This window comes from Dermacentor silvarum, chromosome 5 (genome assembly GCF_013339745.2).
Source record: "Dermacentor silvarum isolate Dsil-2018 chromosome 5, BIME_Dsil_1.4, whole genome shotgun sequence".
NCBI classification, from domain to species: domain Eukaryota; kingdom Metazoa; phylum Arthropoda; class Arachnida; order Ixodida; family Ixodidae; genus Dermacentor; species Dermacentor silvarum.
The window spans coordinates 153,982,936-154,002,423 of NC_051158.1; the positions used below are offsets into that span (position 1 = coordinate 153,982,936).

A 19,488-nucleotide genomic window follows, 5' to 3' on the forward strand; every position below is an offset into this window, starting at 1 on the left:
AGCCTCAGGAGAGGATGGTTATTTACCCCACCATTGCAGTTGCTGTGGCTGTGTGTTCCAATCATCAGCTCTAAAATTTCTTGGCCGAGACAAAACACGAATCGTCAGAAAAATGCCTGAAACCTTCCAGGTTCAAACGCACTATGACTTATGCATCAGTATACTGTCCATTCCCTTAAATGAAAAGGAGTATTCATGTCTAGAACCATGAATGTGATTGCAAGTTTGAGTGACAAAGTGTGTAACACGTGATTGTGGTGTTGCCTTCCATGTGCTTGGTGAGACTGCACGCGTTTATCTCCACATTAATTTAGGTTGTTAGCCCAGCACTCGTCCTGTGTACTCCATGTTTCTTGTGTAGGCATATTTTTTTGCTGGCTTTCATCTTAGTTGATAGTATTTTGAGCACAGGTCCGTACTAAATGAAATATTTCACTGCACTGAAAGCTGTCCTCCCTAGGCTATGAACTGGCCGCAGTCTAAGCACAGTTGAATCTTGCACACACTGCGGATATAAAGAATTGTCGAAATCCTACAAAAATTTCCTAACAATTACAGGAATTTTAAGCTTTTTATAGCAAACCCGTTCTAATTAGGGGTGTGCAAATATTCAAAATTTTCTAATAACCAATCGAATACAGTCAACGACCAATTTTTTGGACGCCCCATTTCGGACATGCCCGATAATTCAGACACTTCCGTGGGAATGCTGTCGTAGGGAACACCACGTACCCCATAGAGTCAATGTATAAAAATATCTGAAATTTCGGATGCAAGAACCTTCGCCGTCTGATTTTCTGGACTGTGTGCCATGACTGTAAGTCCGAAATGACATTAATCGCAGTCACCACTGCCGCCATTTTGATTATCTGGCCTCCTCGAACCAACGCTCACACACGCATATCCACTAGCAGCCGTAGCCACCACCACGGCAACGCTAGGCCTAGCTACTTCGACGTTCGCTACCAAGCTTCCTTCTGTTCGAAGCTATGTTTTTCACTGAAACAATTCGCCGCTGTTAGCAATGGCGCCGACTCTGCCTCTGTAATCCTTGCCAATGTCTTGCAAACTCGGAAAGCATGACGCATTGCATAATGCCGGTTTCCAAAAATCAGCTTCACCTCAATACAGTAGTGTTACGCAGTGAAGTAGTGTTACGCAGCGAAGCCGCAGGAACTCAAGAAAAGCGCAGTAGAATTGTTGAAAAAATATGAATTAGACAAGCTGGCTTCACTCCTGAAAAAAGAAAAGGGCCAAACACTGGAAGTGTTCTTCGCGGCAAAGACGCATAAGCAAAATGTTCCGTTCAGAGCAATAGTGTCGGAGCACAATTCGTGGCAGTATCATGTATCGGGGTTTCTCCAAAAAATACTTGCGTCCTTGTCAACTAACGACCCATTTGTAGTCAAGAATTCTGAGGAGGTGGTTAGTTATGTGTCTGGTCTTAAAGAAGGCAGTTACAATGGATTCAGTATTGACATTCAAGACTTGTATTATTCTTTACCGCAAGATGCCCTACTACAGTCGGTAAAAGAGTGCATTGAAAGGGACAATGATGAAGTTTCGTTCCGTAACAGTAGTGGTATGTCGTTAGAATCGTTTCTTGAAACACTTAGCATGTACCTGAAGAGCACGGTTGTACAGTTCAAAGATACATTGTTCCGTCAAAAAAAAAATGGAGTATGCATAGGATCCAAAGTAGCCCCGGTGCTTAGCACAATTTTTTTGAGCAGCATAGATAGAATTGTGATGTCCGAATTGGATAGCAAAGTTTTGAAAATATTCAGATATGTGGATGATTATTTGATTTTGGGCTCAAACACGGAATGGGGTGTATTCACCTCAAATGTGTTGGATACGTTCAGAAAAAGAGGCAAAGGCCTAAATTTCACTTTTGAAGAACCCACTGATAACTGCTTACAGTTCCTAGACGTGAAGCTCATATTCGAAATAAACCATGTGTGTTGGAAGTACTCCCCGAGAACAGAGAAGCCCTTGTTACAGTATGCTTCCGCCCATTCAAGGATAATAAAAAACGGGATCGCAATGGGATGTTTTCATTCAGCTCTAACAAAAACCTGCACGTACAAGTTAAATGAACCTTTCCTAGAGCAAAAGTTTCGGCTGGAAAAGGCTGGTTACCCTACCTCGATTCTTCTGACTGTAAGCGAAAGGCTATTGAAGGAAATGAAATTCGTTGAGAAAGAGGTGCAAAAAAGCCAGGAAGCTAAGAAAATATCGGTAATCCCCTATATGCATGGTTTTCACATAAAATTAAGAAGGTGGCCGCTAAATATGGTGTCAAGATAGTTTTCTCGGCAAAAAACAAAGTAGGGGGCGTGTGTCCGGCTGTAAACAAATTGTATAAAGACAGGCCTATTAGTGTCAGTAATGAATGTTCCAAGCGTTCTGATCACCAGGTTGTTGAGTGCAAAAGAAATGTAGTGTATAAGATCCCGTTTAAATGTGGCAAGTGTTACGTAGGGCAGACTGGGCGATGCGTGAACGTTAGGTTAAAAGAGCACTTGGCGAATTTGAAAGGAAAGCAGCTGACACATTTGGCATTACATTGTGCACGGGTTCAATGAATATGTGTAGTCCTGTGTGTAATCAAACTGATATTTTGTATGTTCATCCTAATCAGACAACAAGAGAGATTGTGGAAGCTTGGCATATATCTAGACTACAAAGCACATGTGTCAGTCATCCTTCAATAGCATTGAATGACAAGGAAATTGACCTGATGAATAAGATGTGATAGCGCAATGTTTTTGTTAAAGGTTTTATTTTTTATGTAATAGATTACAAAATGCCCTTGTGCTCATGTGCAGTGATTGTGAGGTGCGTGTCGCGACCATATATATGTGTTTTCTTAGTGAATAAAGGTCAGTTGTTAGTCTGCGCTAGTCCTTGTGTACTTCTTCGTTGTGGTTTCGTGTTGTGTGCGCAAAAGTTTCATTATGATGCCAAACCAACTAGCCCGCCTATCCGTTTTAACGCACACCCCTAGTTCTACTGCGTAATAGATATATACAATAGAACTTGGTTCATGCGTTAAAAAAAAGTGTACTAACCACGAAAACATACGATCCAAAGTAACTAAAAATTTTGACACAAGCAATTGTAGTTGACATCCAGTGCAGTCCACTTATAACGATATCAAGAAGAACGAAAAATCTGATCGTTATAACCGATCATCGCTATATAGGGACTGCCGTTAAAAAAAACAAAAAAAAACAAATATATCTTTGGAGTCCTGAAACCAAATTTGCCACTTGCGATAAAAAATCGACTTTGTAGAAAGTAGGCTGTGAAAAATAAAACGTTTACTTATACCTCTAAATAGCGTCTCAATCGTTAGGCATGTTGAAATAGAAATCTGCACTTGCTTTCGCAGAAGTTTCGGATTCACAACCGCCGTGTGCATCGCGACCAGCTGCTGCTCGAACGCTGGCGGCTATAATTTAGCGTGCATGAAATCAATGCACGACTCGATCGACGATATTGCACGATGGTTGAACCAATGGTTGAACATCAGAGTCGGTGTCAAAGATGGGCCACTGTCAATCTCGTCTCCACTGCCGCTGCTGTCGTTGCCTCCGTCGCACGACGCCGACATCTGTGGCGACAACGATTGCGTCGGCGGAAATCTCTTGGCAGAACGATTCGGCACTATCTGCACTCAGAAACTCCTCTATCGAAGCACAACCTGTTTCATCGTCAGTAGCTACGTGCTCCCAAAGTTTGCTAATGTGAGCAGCTTCCACCGTGTTGGTTTCACCCATGCGTGTTTCGTCCTGGCACACGAAGCCCGCCTTCTTTCCATTGATCAGCATGACCACTGCTTCTAGCCTTCATGATCGCGGCGCTCCGGGTTGTCATAATCGTCGATATCATCGACTGCGCGAGCTCGTATTTCTTCGAGTCTTGCAAAATTTACAGCTTGTCTCGAGTGACAGAGCTTTGCGCTTTGTTGGCGCACCTCCCGCTGCTTCCGCGGCAGATTGCTGCGCTCGCTGAGAGAGGTTGTAACGGGAGCGTAGGCCGTGCAGGCCTAATGGGTATCATAACCCATCTATTAAAGATAGACGTGCTACTACAATGGCTTCAGCTCCCGGAAAAGCTGCAGTGTATGTATCATCGCATATTGCTCACACAGTGATTGATCTGGAGCCATGGTGTAGTGTTAATCAAGAAGTTGTCGGGGTCCTGGCACGACCAGTGAAGACTCCTGTCATTCTAGTGTCATTCTACGCCAGACCACAGCGCACACGCTTGAACTTGGGATGGATAGCCCATCTACGGTCTACGTACCCGGGAATTCCTATTCTCGTGGGTGGAGACTTTAATGCTCCACATACAGAATGGGGGTACAAGTACAACTCCCGAAGAGGATGTCAAGTTAAAAACGTCATGAGCGATGCCACTTTTACTCTGTTGAATCTTCACGCTGTGGCTACCTGTGCTGTACCCGCAGTATCTAGAACACACGCTCCAGACCTCACGTGGTGGTTGGGCCCTGGAATGCCGCAGTGGCGGGTGGAACCAGATACCTGGGGCAGTGATCATATGCCAATAATGATTGGTTTGCGTAGAACGTGCATAAAGAAAATTCGACGGCTTGTAACAGTCACGCATTGGGATAAGTTTCGGGAATCATCGATTGATAAAGTACCCTCAGAGCCCTCAGAAATTCTTCCCGCTTTGCAAGAACTGCTCCGAAGTAACACCACTGTAACCACAGTTGACGAAGAACAACCTCATCCGGACCTCGCTCTTTTGCAACTTTGGGCAAAGCGACGTCAGGCAGAAGTGTATGCGTCGAGGAATCCCGATGTACCAGGTAGCCGTGCACGTGCTAACCATATAGCGGCGAAGGCGCGTCGGCACGAAAAGCAACTTTCTCGACGACGATGGTATGAGTGGTGCGAGAATCTTGGATCGGGCATTGGAAACAGAGCACTTTGGCGTACGTTCCGGTCAATGGAACGCGGTCATAAGCAACCTGACCCTGCAGCGAGCGTTAGGTTAGCGATGCAAAGTTCGCCACATGAATTTGCAGAACACGCTGCTAGAGCGTTTTTCCCGAAGTACGATCACGCGTCACCTGTAAACTGCCCTGAAATTGATGAGTCTGATGAATCCGAAATATCCAGCCCTTTCAGCATGGCCGAACTAATAGCGGCGATTGAATCTTCGAAGAAACGCACAACACCTGGACCCGATGGTATTCCTTATGAGGTTTTCAAGAACATGGAAGGAGCAGCTCTCGACGCACTTCTTCAGGCTATTAATAAAGTCTGGGAGACTGGAAACGTTCCACCTGACTGGAAGCATTCAATTGTTGTCCCGATCCCGAAACCAGGAAAGTCTCCAAATAACCTGCAGTCTTTACGCCCAATTTCGCTAACCTCAACTGTCTGCAAGCTCGCTGAAAAGATGCTGGCCACACGTGTTTCCTGGTGGCTTGAACGCCATGATAAATATCATCCTGCTCAAATTGGCTTCCGTTCTTACTTGGGAACTGAAGACGGTCTTTCTATCTTATCAGACGATGTTTTACAGATTTCACCGCACAGCCACGCTGTGCGCACGGTAGTAGCAACTGACATAACGAAAGCTTATGACAATATAGACCATGAAATCATTATTGCCAACCTCATCGACCTGGGACTTCCACCGCGGGTCCTAAGATTTATCTACTCATTTCTTCAGAATCGCACATTTGCGATTAGAGTAGATGGGAGGCAAGAAGGATACTTCACATCGAACAGAGGAGTCCCACAAGGTTCGGTTTTAGCTCCTCTTCTCTTCAACGTTGCTCTAATACCTCTAGCCTGGAAACTACACCAGATTCCAGACGTGAAGTTTTTAATCTATGCGGATGACGTCACTTTGTGGTCCGCACATGAAGATGTATCTCGACAAACTCAACAGCTTCAAGAAGCCCTTGATGTTCTGCACAACTACGCTCGGAAAGCAGGGTTGGACATTTCCGCCCAAAAATCAAGCTATGTTGTGGTGGCCAACAAGAAAGGACGCACAAGAATCACGCAGCGCCCCTTTATATTTAAACTCGGCGCACTGACAATCCCTGAGGCTTCGGAGGTCCGCATACTGGGTCTCGATATTCACCATTCCGGCGGTGGTGCACACTGGCTCCGTAAAATCAGACAGACTTCGACAAAAACACTTCACCTTATTCGTCGCATTGCAGCAAAAGCAGCTGGAGCTCGTACTGACGTAGCTCGACGGCTGGTACGTGCAGTCTTGCAGCCACGAATTTTATATCAGGCACAATTTCAACGGCTAACTTTGGCACAGTTGGCACAGTTAGAAACAATTAATCGCGATGCTATGCGCACAATCACAGCACTACCACGCATCACTCCGATACCAAGGTTACAGGAACATGCCCAGCTCAACACAATTGCAGAGCTAATTTCGCAACGTGAAAAAGCACGTGAAATAAAAAAGCAACTTGTTCCGGCTGTCGCTGCGTTACATGCTCATTTTCAACGCGGCTCTCGTATTGACAATCAGCCCTATCCAATGCCTCCCTGGGAATTCACCAGCATCACAACTAATAAGCCAACGAAGTTACGACGCAGCGATACAACAGGTATTATTGACGACCACAATATCATCGATGCATCATGCGCTGACACCTGCAAAGTCTATACGGATGCTGCTATTCTACCAGACGGCGGGAGGACATCATTCCTCAGTACAACGCATAATTTCATCAGCGGCCACCAGCGCTATTTATCTACGGAAGCCAGCGCTCTAGTAATGGAACTTCAAGCCATCCACGACGCTGTGCAAGATGCGACATCTAAGCTGCCTACCATCAAACAACTAGATATCTTCACTGATTCTTTAGCGGCTATTCAGGAACTGAAGAAGGTTGACAAGGCGATCGAAATCTGCGAGACAATACACACGATGAATAGAAAAACAGCTACCTGCGTCAAGGTACACTGGATTCAAGGCCATGCAGCGAACCCTCACAACATTGCTGCTGACAAGCAGGCACATTGCCCTCCTAATCCAGACCTTCCGTCTATTCCCCTCCCACCTCAACCCCTTAACTCACTCCGAGCCCGTAAAAATTTTCTCCGGCAGGACACACGCGCTCTTATCCCCCCGTGTGTCTGCTCCCTCCCCCTTCACCTTACTAGGGCGGAGGAAGTTGTGCTTAGGAGGCTTCGGGCCGGGGTGGCCCTTACACCGGCTGTGATCTCAAGGTGGAACTGGTCGCACTTACCACTGGGTGCTACGTGTCCATACTGCTCCGTCCCTGTGATGGAAGCAGATGCATACCATCTAATATGGACATGTACTGGTTTACAATCGGAACGCTCGCGTCTCCTACTGCAAGCCGGCCTCCGCTACAGTGTGACAACCAGCTATGACCGCGGGATACATGATAACAGATTCCACAAAACACTGCTTCAATTCATACACAACACAGGCCTCACAGCACACATATAATACACATATACACATCAAGAATTATGCCTTAACGGCAAATCTTTATCGCAATAAAAAAAAAAAAAAGTAGGCCGTGCAGGCGCCGCTCGCTTATCGCTTTCTTCCCCCCTCCTCTTCTCTGGGCACTCGCACGACTGCTGCGGATGCGAAGCAGCTGGCGCCATCTTGTGCACACTGCGCCAACTTGCGAAGCCTTCCATGGCTTTCGTTCGAAATCGGCACGCAGGCAGGATGCGCTGCGTGGTAATGGTGGCAGCTACGCACTCGTGTAGGAAAATTTTCGCCCCGTCTCGTTTAAGGGCAACTTAGGAGCACAAATTTCACGATTATTCTGCATGAAAAACGCCGCTCCGAAGTAAAATTTTGATCGTTATATCTGATATGCAGTGAATAACATATCGTTATATATGCTCTTTTTTCTCATAGCCCTAATGCATAAGTTGATACTCTTAAGTCGACTCATCGATACAACTGATATATTGTTAGATGTCATATCGTTTTAAGTGGACTGCACTGTACGTCATGCGAAGCGTTTCGCGAATCGTTGCAGCACGAGACTTTGACACACGCCCAGCTGGCAGGGCCTGAGTGGCCTGCTCGCTCGGCATGAATCATTGCGGCACAAGACACCGACGCACGTTGAGCTAGTGGGGTCCGAGTGACCCGAGATGCACATTGTCGTTTTCCTATTGTGCAGTGTTTTAAGATGGCGGGAGGAAACCGAAACGAAATTCAGTTGGTTGGTGACACTGGAATACAATGCCTATGATGCCACTAGGGCAAAACATTATGCTCAATTAGCACCGCCTCGAGCTGGTGGTGACGCATTTGGGTTATCGCCTATTAAATGCGTGCAGTACGCCTCCAACGGCACTACGCCCCACGTGCTGTAAAGCATATAGGAGAAGATGCAATACGGTTGGTGTAGATAGCTGCGAATGCAGTGTCTGCCAACCCACGAGGAATTTTGCTGGTACCGAAATAAGAAACCAAGTGCGTGCCGGCGTTTTCACGTGAGATGGGCAGGTGAGTATTGCGGGGAAGCTGCTGTGGTAGGTGGCTACTGTTCTCGTTCTGCACACCTCATGTCTTTTCTTGTTTAGATGGGATCTACCGGCCAAAAAACGTATCATGCGATCACAGCTTAACGATGTACGAAATGTTGATGCCAAAAGATTGTGGAACATATGAACCGGTCAAAAAGTAACTGTATTGGGTCATTCTTTGTGTTACCAATAGTGGTCATTGGTCCTGGAAAATCATGCATAAGGGGATCACATTAATGACGTTTTACTGTACTGAATTTCCCAGCGCCTGAGTACGAGTGCTACGAGAGCATGCATTAGGCATCTTCGCAGCTCCATGGCAGTTTGCGGTGACATGGCGAGCTCTTGTGGCTGGCTATTGCCAACGTTTTTACATCCGATGCGCCTAAAGCATCACTAGAATGTAGTGGTGTGAATAGCAGATGGCGTGGCCATTACTGTCCATTATTATCTTTCAGTCGTTCTGCTGGCTGCCTATGTGCAAGTGTTTGGTGTTGAGTGTTGTGATAATGGCAGAAAATATGAAAAATACAGACTGCATTGACATATGCACCGAAGGTTGAAATTATTCAGCATATTGAGAGAGGAAAAAAGAGTGCCATTGCTGAAGCCTTGAAGGTTACCCAAAGCACATCGAGCATGCTTCTAATGTCGCACATAGAGAGTGTGGAGAAGGGCCAAGGCAAGCATTCCAACAAACGGTGTTCGGCCCACTATATTTCGAAGATGCAGAAAAATGTCTGCACAAGTGATTTGTTGATGTAAGGGCTGCCAACGTTCTGATGTCAGCGCTATGGTACAGCAAAAAGCAAGAGACTGCATTCATTCTTGATGTAAAAGATTTCAGTGACAGTGCGTGGCGTCCACAGAGCTTCAAGAACTGCTATGACATTGCAGGAAAGGCCATGTTGTGAGAAGGCAAGTCTGCTAACATTGAAGCAATGGATGAGTGGCTGAAAGAAGAGTGGTCTCACATTCTCGCCAAATCCCAAATGAGGGACATTTTCAATGAAGACGAAACAGCCCAACCGGCTCAATGCATGTCGGCCTCTTGTGCCTTTTGCCACAACGATTTGCACAACGCTTCGCATTACGTAGATGTCAACTACAATTGAATCTGTCGAATTTTTTAGTCACTTCGGATGGTATGGTTTTTCTCGTATTTCTTTTTTTCATAACCTATGAATGAGGTTCCTACTGTATTCAACAATCCGAACAAACTTGGCTCCCTGTGCCAATAGGTAAAGTGTGTAGGGATGTGCGAATAGTGAATTTGAGGTTCGAAGCGAATTCGAAGCGAATAGTTATTTGGTCGAATAATTTCGAATCGAATAGTTCGAATAGTATATATCACATATTACAGTAAAACTTAGTTAATTCAAATTTCACGGGACAGAAAAAAGAAATGTCCGAATTAACCGAATGCCGAATTATCAGGGTATCCAGAAAACAATAAGCAAATGCTTACTACGTCAGCACGATTTTATTGTAGTGTAATGAATGATCAAATCCTTTTGCTATTTAGCACAAAAGCAGTGCGGAAGCTGCAATTCTGATCATCTCGTGACTAATCAAAAGAGCAAGGAAGTCGCGAGGCCTCGACCGCCGCTGCTTGAGCCAATCAAAGTTTATTGTCTCTCTCTCTCTCGCAGCACGGCCGCGGCGCGTGCCATCATTTGCGACACGCTTTAGGGTACGGCCATGCTAGCGGCAAAAACGCGCGGCAATAGCGGCAGGAATCAGGGATTTTGCGGCGTGCCGCGCGAAATGGATTCGAGACCCATTTCTGCGGCAAGTGCCGCGTGCCGCGAGATGAATGACCAATCAAGAGCGATGAGGGTGACGTCACGAAGCCATGGCAACCGGACTGCCGCGCTCCGCGCCGGGTTATTCGTCGTCTCTCGCGGTTCCATGGAGGGATTTGTGGACGCTGTCCGATCCCACCCTTTTCGCTCACGGTGATTCCACGTTCCAAGAGCACGGGAGATCTTATCGCGCTGCGGCGCGGAGAGACGTGATTGCCACGGTGGTCTTCGCGGCATGACGCGCACGGCAGGAATCGGTGGTTTTTAAGGCACGCGGCCGACGCGCGCACCGAGTCAGAACGAAACTACCGTTCGCTGCAACAACTGCAGATGAAACCGCGGTCGCTATCTATGCCATCATAGATGGCCACTACGCAGCTTTTTAGGCGCGCGGCCGACGTGCATATTGAGTCAAAACGAAACTACTTTTTGCCGCAACCGCTGCGGAAAAAACCGCAGCAGCTATCGACGCGATCATGGATGGCGACTATCAAATCCTGCGGCCAATGCGTTGTTATGCGCAGAGGAAAATGCAATAAAGGCACAAATAGGCACGAAGCGTTCCGTCGCTGCTGTCATTCCCGTACAATTTCCGCTGATGACTATGGCGATGCGGATTTCGCTGCTTCGTTTTGGTTGTACGCTAGCGTCGTTTCTGCTCTTTTGCGTCGCACATTTCCGGCTCTTTAATGCAAAAACGTATAGCCCTCGAGATTTATGGTTGATGTAGGGCAGCCATGACGTGAACCATAGCCTCCGAGATGTGTACCAGTCGTCCGTGGCTTTTGGCTGCCTATTCGGGGGCGCCGAATAATTCGAAAATATTGATTACCTGTATTCGAATCGAAGCGAATAACGAATATAGAATTATTCGATCGAATATTCGACAATACCGAATATTCGCCCATCCCTAAAAGTGTAAAACACGTTCTGGCAATACAAGCGAAAAAAATCACCAGCCCTTCCCCTGTTGAGAAAATGGGGGTAAGCGAAGCTTGTCATGTGTGCATCTGACCTTCCTGGTGATTTTCTTTCTTTCTCTCCCTTTCTCTGTCACGTTCTCTCTCTCTTTCTTCATTTCTCGCTCTCTTTCTTTTTGTCCCTGGTATGTGCCATTGAGCTTGGACCCCTTCTGCACTACCACCAGGATCGACCCACTTTTCAGCGTGACACCACCACCACTGCCGACACTTGTGAGCCTATAAAGCTTCGCTTAAAAAGAAAGACTGGCAATGTTTTGTTGCCTGCAAGACTGCTGTCGTGTACAAAGATGCTTTTTTTTTATAGTCGCTTGTACACAGGCCAGACATGTCGCTGTATGGACACTGGCGCCATTCGTGATCAGAGACATCATTTAGGCTTAGTATATAGCACAGAAAAAGAATTTATAAAGCCTAAAATTTTACCACATCTACTGGACGCACCCCCCCCCCCCCCTGCTTTGCATCAATGTTGTTGGTAGGGTGATGAGTATGTCCATTGTGTGAGTAAATACGGTAAACAGGGCTGACGATAGTACATTAAAAATGCACAGGCAATGAAAAACAACGCCAGTGCTGGCACACTCACTGCTTTAGATCCTCGTTGATGTCAGCCAAGAAGCGAACCAATTCCGGTGGGTCCACAATTCCCGTTCTCCTCTCCGAGTGGACTGTCGACTTTTGAGCCAGGTTCATGCGGTTGAAGTAGATGTAGTTGCTCTGGCCATCCAGCGGGGAACTGAAACGCAATCAGGGTGCGTGCTGTGATGCTAGAAATGCACTGCACATGTGAACGAACCAGTGCTTCCAACGAGACTCCTCGCAATGCACAGTTCGAGTGTCGTTATAACGAACGGCGTGAAAATCATCACAGTTTCGAATAGCCGCTTCATTTCAAAGCTGAAAAGTTGCCGGCAAGATTTCAGGCCGAGGAGCTGCGCTGATTCTCGACACTTTCAATTGGCCATTATTTCCGACGAGCAGTAATAATGGTGTTTTCGGTTTTTATTTCTTTCAGTTTCAGTGCCAAAAATGTCCATTTCTGTGAGCTTTCTGTGACACATCCACTCGTATTTCAAGCTGATGTTCATTTTAGCGAAGCTCATTTTTTTTTCTCTGCACCCCCCCCCCCCCACCATTTGGCTCCTTCTAATTGAAATTCCACCATAACACATCTGCTTCTTTGACTACGAGCAGCATGGGGTGTAAGGGGTTAATGGCTGTCGGTGCCTAGAGAATGGTTTCAAACAATGGCTTACAGGCTGGACAGCTTGGTGCACTGCTTGCTGATCTCATTGGCGAGCGCCACAAATTCGGTGGAGAGGTAGCCCTCGTGACTCTTGAGGAACGCCACCGTCAGCTCGTGACTCACTGCAACAACATGAGAAGGTAAACACTGAAGAGTGCAGTGATGACGGCCAGTAAACGTGACGGCACATGTTGCACATTCAACTTTGGATTAGGTGGGCTCAAAGTGTGAAAATTTCCATTCAATTTGGATACAAATATTCAAGAAAGAAGTAAAATAACAAGTTTTGTGGAGTCGATTTGGTAAAAGAAAAACGATGCTTATTTACATTATATAAAACCTGCATTCATCACTATTGGATATTTCAAACTGGAAGAGAAACCACTGCATTCTGTGCCAATGACAGTAATGAAACAAGAGGACAGCACATCACCAGATGCAGATGTACAAAGTGTGTGCTGTCCTCATTGAAGGAGAGAAATGTGATAGTACAGTAGCGCACACTGTTTTAAAGGGATGTAAATATGGTGAAATTAGTTAAATAATTTATTGCTTTGTGTTAATCAAGAAGAATACTAATACAAAGCTTCCGTTAATTTGACCTTGATGGGACCGATGAAATTGATGGAATTATCCGGCAGGTTGAATCAAACACAATGCAGTAAAACAACAGAACAAACCACCTATTTATTGGGCAGTATTTGCCACAGTCTAACACACCCTTGAATCAAACAAAAGTAGAAAGCTAATGTAGAAATGGCATTAAAGCTTCTAAGCAAAGCCGAAATCTAACGTCCGCACGATTTTTTAGCAAGAAAAATGGGCAAAGGTCTCATATGAGTAAGTCAGCTTTGGCGCAGCACAACAGTGTTACACAGTAAAGCATACAAACGCTAAAAAGGCAGTTTTTGTTTCGTATTTTCAGCCCAACTTTAATGAAAAAAAAAAACAAAACGCTTAACCTTGCACTCGGCCGTGCAACGCTTGAAATAGCGAAGCTGGGCGATCGTAGCCCAGCATTTTCCGGAAGTGCGCGCGAACTTTTCAACTTATTACTCATGATGATCATTTCTTTTCGCACGTCTCGGACTTACGGCCGTCACTGCGCATTGCTTAGCGCAGTTCGCAACACCGACACTGCGTTCTAATGCCGACATCGTGTTCCAGGAGACCGCTCCGTGAATGCGTCCCTCTCTCTCTCGCTCTAATAGCTCGCAAAACCTCTTCACCTCGCAGAGCACGAGCGTACGAACGCGCCAGCTGTGGAAGAAGACGACGACCCTCGAACGCAATCATATGGTTCGCATAAATGCATGTTCTGCAGGCGTGGATGTATAGCCTAGTGGTTACGATGCTCGCCTTGGGACCGGCTGTACGCGTGCTCGAATCCCGCCTCGGCAAGAAAGTTTATTCGTTTATTTCTTCATAGTTTTTCGATACGCACCACGAACCACAAATTACGGCTAGCTTAAACAGCTTTGCCGTTAAAAAAAAGGAAAAGGTGCTTGTTAGAAGTGGCCAAATACCGGAATAAGACATTGTTGGCTGCAGTTTTATTGCGATAGCAATTACATAGACACTCCAAGGGGATCTCTGCCGTCGGTGTCGCCGTGAGGTTCCGTATAGAGTATGCGCGCCGGATGCTGTATGTGCGACCCTCGCATGCTTTCACAGGGAGCGAACACACAACCGAGAGCAAACGTCACTTCTTCCGTCGCGCGAAAAGCCGTGGGGGGACGGGAGGGAGGGAGGGGAGGCGACGTTAAGCTGCGCCACCAAATGTGCATTATATAAAAATGTTGGGAGGCGAGAAGGTGGTAAAGACTTCTGACGCTGCTCGACGAGTATCTCATTCTGATCTAGTCGAAAACCTCCAAGAAGCTGCCAGAGGCACCGGCAACAGTCACCAACGCCGCGCGCGTTCGGGGCGAACGTGGGCAAAACACCGACGGTGTCGACAACAATTCTGTGCGTTGCTGGTGCTGCAGCATGTCCAAGTTTATACAACTGATAAAACTACTATCCTTACTCCATATAGCTCTCTATTAATTTGCTATCGCAATTGATGCTTCGTCTTTTGGGTGAAACTGCGACATTTTTGCTTAAGAATATTCCTAGGGCAGGCCAAAAATAGGCATTTTCGACAGGAGATAATGTGTGCTCAGCACCTTAACAAACTGTCTCCTAAGCTCCACTGAGACAGACGCTGTCACTAAAGGGGTTGCCATTGTTGCCATAGGGGTCGGGGGTGTCTGCTTTGACTGGTCAAGTTCGAACCCAGCGAAGGCCAATTTTAGGGTTGAAATAGTGAAGTTTGGGCCCATAGAAATTGAATAAACTAAAAAATTGAATTAAGCGAAGTCGAATTAACATAAGTCTACTGTATAGGCTGCTCAAAAGCAAGGTAGTTTAACTGAATGATAGACAATTTGTGACCATAAGTTATCTGCCCCAAGCATCTGCTAAGCAACTAGTGCCTCTGGGCAAGAACGGTTGCTCCCCTGCACAGCAAAATGAGTCCGCACAGTAATCACCTTGGATCTATCTGTCTCCCTTGACACTCCAATGTGTTAGTATTCTGTATTCTAACAAAAACAAATGTTGGACAATTTCGAATTGTTAAATCTCGAACGTAAACAAAACGAATAGCAGGAACTGTACGACTCATATTCAAAAGTCAGAGACTCTCATGTTGAATATTAAAAAGACTTTAGGGAGAAATACAATTAGGCTGGACTGGCACATCACAAATCTGTAACTACGAAGGTGCGAAGTCTTAGGGTCATATATTTACCATGGCAGACAGGATGCAAAAATAAATTCTCGCAGGAGCCAGCTACGATGATCGTAGTTATGAAAGAGCCTCACTCTACTCAACTTCCATTACAGCAGACTGAGTGGACCGTAATGGTACGTCCATTTGGCCTCTTCGCTTTCACAGCCAAAAGCACTTTGCATCTTTGGAAACTTTCTAACCGTGCCTGCTCAAGCCGCAACATACGTGTCAATAACGTGACAGCGTGATGGTAGTGGTGCTCTTTCGCTCTACCGTCGAACGTATTCCATGCCCCTTATCAACTGTTGGCATGGATCCAAGTATAGGTACGCACCTGCTTAACATGCTGCAGGCCCTTGTTTGATTCCTTTTGAGGCTAGATTTGCTTCATTTTTTTACGCGGTTGAACACTTTTTGAAGACTCTTTCAACACATCTGTGTAGAGCACCTGCGATTATCTGTTACTATTGCGCCTTGAAAGCAATTTAGGCGTTCCCTTTTCATACTGCTCGAAGGCGTCAGCTGAGATCCTCCCCACAGGGCTGCCCCAGCAACTGCCTCTTTGCTGCCACTTCACAGGAAGGCCCCCCTCACCGTTGACCAGGAGGCAGACGGTGGAGCTGTACGCCCTGAAGATCAGCAGGTGACACTGTTCACGCTGACCCAACGAGTCCGACACGTAGATCCGCTGAGTCCGTGACAGAGTCTCTTCCTCGTCAACTGGACCGTACAAGAACCTGCACAGTCATGGTAGAAGGCTCGAGACAAAGCTTCACATAGGGAGCTCCTAGTATTTATAAAAATGAGAACACAAAAAAAACATTTTCCTCAGCATCTACTCAACCAAATATCTGAATTAAAAACATAGCTGCAGCCTGTATGCATTAAAAAGAAACCATTGATGCTCTTCTGGATGCCCCAAATTTTAATAATGCTAAAGACAGAGGTGCTAACTTCACATGTCCGTAGCTGGTATCTCCTTGTGAGTCAAGTGGTATGGTCGTATCAATATTCTTTCACCACTAATTTATTTTTTGTTATTAGATATTTATTTATGTATTTATTTAAATACCTTCAAAGCCCATACAGCGTTACAGAACGGAGTTGGGCAGCATGTACAGATACAGCAGGAAATAGAACAGTTATGCATGAAAAGAAACACACGTTTCAACATTTATATTAAATGAATGAGTAAAAATACATTGCAACATACACATTCATGTCCAGCACTAAATCAGTAGCAAAGTAAAAACATACGAACATTACAACATACATTCATCAAGTGCAAGTCTCGAATTGAATTCTGGGGTTTTACGTGCCAAAAGCCTGATTTGATTACGAGGCACACCGTAGTGGGGGACTCCGGATTAACTTTGACCACCAGGGTATCTTTACCATGCCCCCAATGCATAGGACACGGGCGTTTTTGCATTTCGCCCCCACCAAATGTGGCCGCCATGGCCGGGATTTGATCCCACGACCTCATGCTTAGCAGTGAAATAGCCGCTAAGCCACCACGGCAGGTCAAGAGCAAGTTTATTTTAAATACATCAAGCTAGTTTGCTGACACAATGGAGGTAGGAAAAAATGAGTGAAAAAAGCTTGTTTCTCTTACAAAAGAAAATTTCAACTTTGTGTTGATGATCTGCACAAGAAGTAGTACAAAACGGCTCAGAAAGAAGTACACTTCTCAGTTACTGGTTCTGAGGATATATTTCGAAGAATAAACACAGACGCGAGGCGGTCCCACGAATGTCAAACACAATATCATTGTAGAGGGCAGTGGGTTACACTTCTTGAAAAATAATGGTTGAAATATGGCAAGGTATACAGCTGTAAACTGAGGTAAAAGAAAGATTAAAAATTATCCAAAAAGCTAAGTTGAAGGGTTACCGTATTTACTCGAATGTAATGAGAGTGTTGAGTTTCCAATCACACGAAAAAAAAGAAGCTGCCAATGTAACACAAGATGAACAGAAAAATAAATGGTACTGTTATTTACAGAATCACAATTTGGAAATGCGTTCTCATCACTCATAATTGTCATCTCAGGAGGAGGCAGAGCTTTCCACGGGCGGTATTCTCAGCCGATCACTTTCGAAGATAGTTCCACTTTTAACAAATTTCGCCGCCGAACGTGTACCCGACAAGTGCTTCAATTGCTTTGCCAAGCTCATTACCAGTCCCTAGAGTGCTGTCGGCAATATTGCCGTATATTTCGAGGACCCAGTGCTAGGACGAGCCGAGTCATGCGAAAGCAAAACTATCTCTGAAAGTGATCGCCCGAGAATCAAGTTACCTTCCATGCTGTCGAGCTCGTTTGAGATTAAGCACTTCTTAATCAGATTACGCACTTTTTAATAATTTCATTTGGGGGCAGTACCAGAACACTGCGAGGTACAAAGATCCCTTCCGACCAGCCTCGCACTTAAAGAGGGCTTCCTGCTGGTCCCGTCATTCACGAATTGTCGACTCGTTGACATAGAGTCGCCGAGACGTGGCAGAGTTTCCCAGCTCCTCGGCCATCAAGATTGCTCATCTCTCGAAGTCGCCATCATACCAAATGCGCTGCGTCACCATCAAATGATAAATTAACGGTGTCGAGGCGTGAAAGGCTGCAGAGTATACTGCAGCACCGTAGCCATAACACCAGTAACAAGCACAGTGAAAATGATGCCTATTCGAATATGATTTGAACAAAAAACAAGTTTTGACTTCGGTCGACTTGTCTATGAAACTTAAAGGCGCAGGTTACCATTGTAATGCTAAAAAACGCGGGATTTAAAATGTTTGTTTTAAGATCATCAATTTTGCCGTTATTCGAATGTAACATGAGGGTCAAGTTCAAGCAATTGAAATGAAGAAAGAAACTTGTGTTACAATTGAGTAAATACAGTAGTTTCAACAACTTAAGGTTGCACTCAAAGAGTGGTAGATGTGTATCTTTGCATTTCACTACTATCAGGATGACGTCAGCATGTCTGTTACTCCGTTTCAAACTTAGCAGGCAACACTGCGGAGGCTACGCAAGTGTGCGTTTCGTAGTGAGGTAGTTTTATGGGCGAAGCTCCTTAGGGCGTGGGTCTGTCATTCCTCCGTTGTAGTATGTAGCCACTTGTAGTTTTATGAAGTGTTCACTAGATGGCGTAAGTGTCGATTTTTCTATATATAAGTGTATATAATTTCACTAGATGGCGCTAGTTTTTCGTATAGTTGATGAGAAAACCTACAATGTAGTGCGACGGGTTACCGCTATGGGTGTTATAATAAAAGGTGCTCGCTCTTGGCGCGCTTTCTCTTTCGCTCGGAGTCGCCGGATGGGAGACCAGGCTGCGGAGCGGAGAGCGCGGAAGGCGGCGGCGGCGCGCTACAATGCAGTGCGACGGGTTACCGCTAGGGGGTGTTATAATAAAAGGTGCTCGCTCTTGGCGCGCTTTCTCTTTCGCTCGGAGTCGCCGAATGGAAGACAAGGCTGCGGAGCGGAGAGCGCGGAAGGCGGCGGCGGCGCGCTACAATGCAGTGCGACGGGTTACCGCTAGGGGGTGTTATAATAAAAGGTGCTCGCTCTTGGCGCGCTTTCTCTTTCGCTCGGAGTCGCCGAATGGAAGACAAGGCTGTGGAGCGGAGAGCGCGGAAACCGGCGGCGGCGCGCTACAATGCAGTGCGACGGGTTACCGCTAGGGGGTGTTATAATAAAAGGTGCAAGGCACTGCTGACTAATGCCATAGAGCAAGTGATTAGAACAAAGAATATTCCCGTTGGATGGCGTGAAAGCAAGATGAATCTCATCTACAAAGGCAAAGGAGATAAGGATAAGACGAGCTCGTACAGGCCAGTTACAGTAACGTCGGTGATATATAGAATGGCAATGCAAGCCATAAAATTAGAACTGTCGAAGTGGGTGGAGGAAAACGGTGTATTGGGGGAACTACAGAATAGGTTCAGGCCAGGCAGACGCTTAGGAGACAATATGTTTGTACTAACTCAGTGCATAGAGATTTCAGTAGCTCAGAAAAGACCTTTATGGATAGCATTTCTAGATATAAAAGGAGCTTATGACAACGTAGACAGGGAATTGTTGTGGGATATTCATCAATACGAAGGCATAGATGACGATTTCGTGGAGCTGCTGAGGGAG

At 45.8% G+C, this 19,488-nt stretch overlaps 1 pseudogene; it reads right to left on the minus strand.

The window, feature by feature from the left end:
• Positions 1-19,488, minus strand: part of LOC125945793 (uncharacterized) — a 66,213-nt pseudogene that overhangs the window by 36,095 nt on the left and 10,630 nt on the right.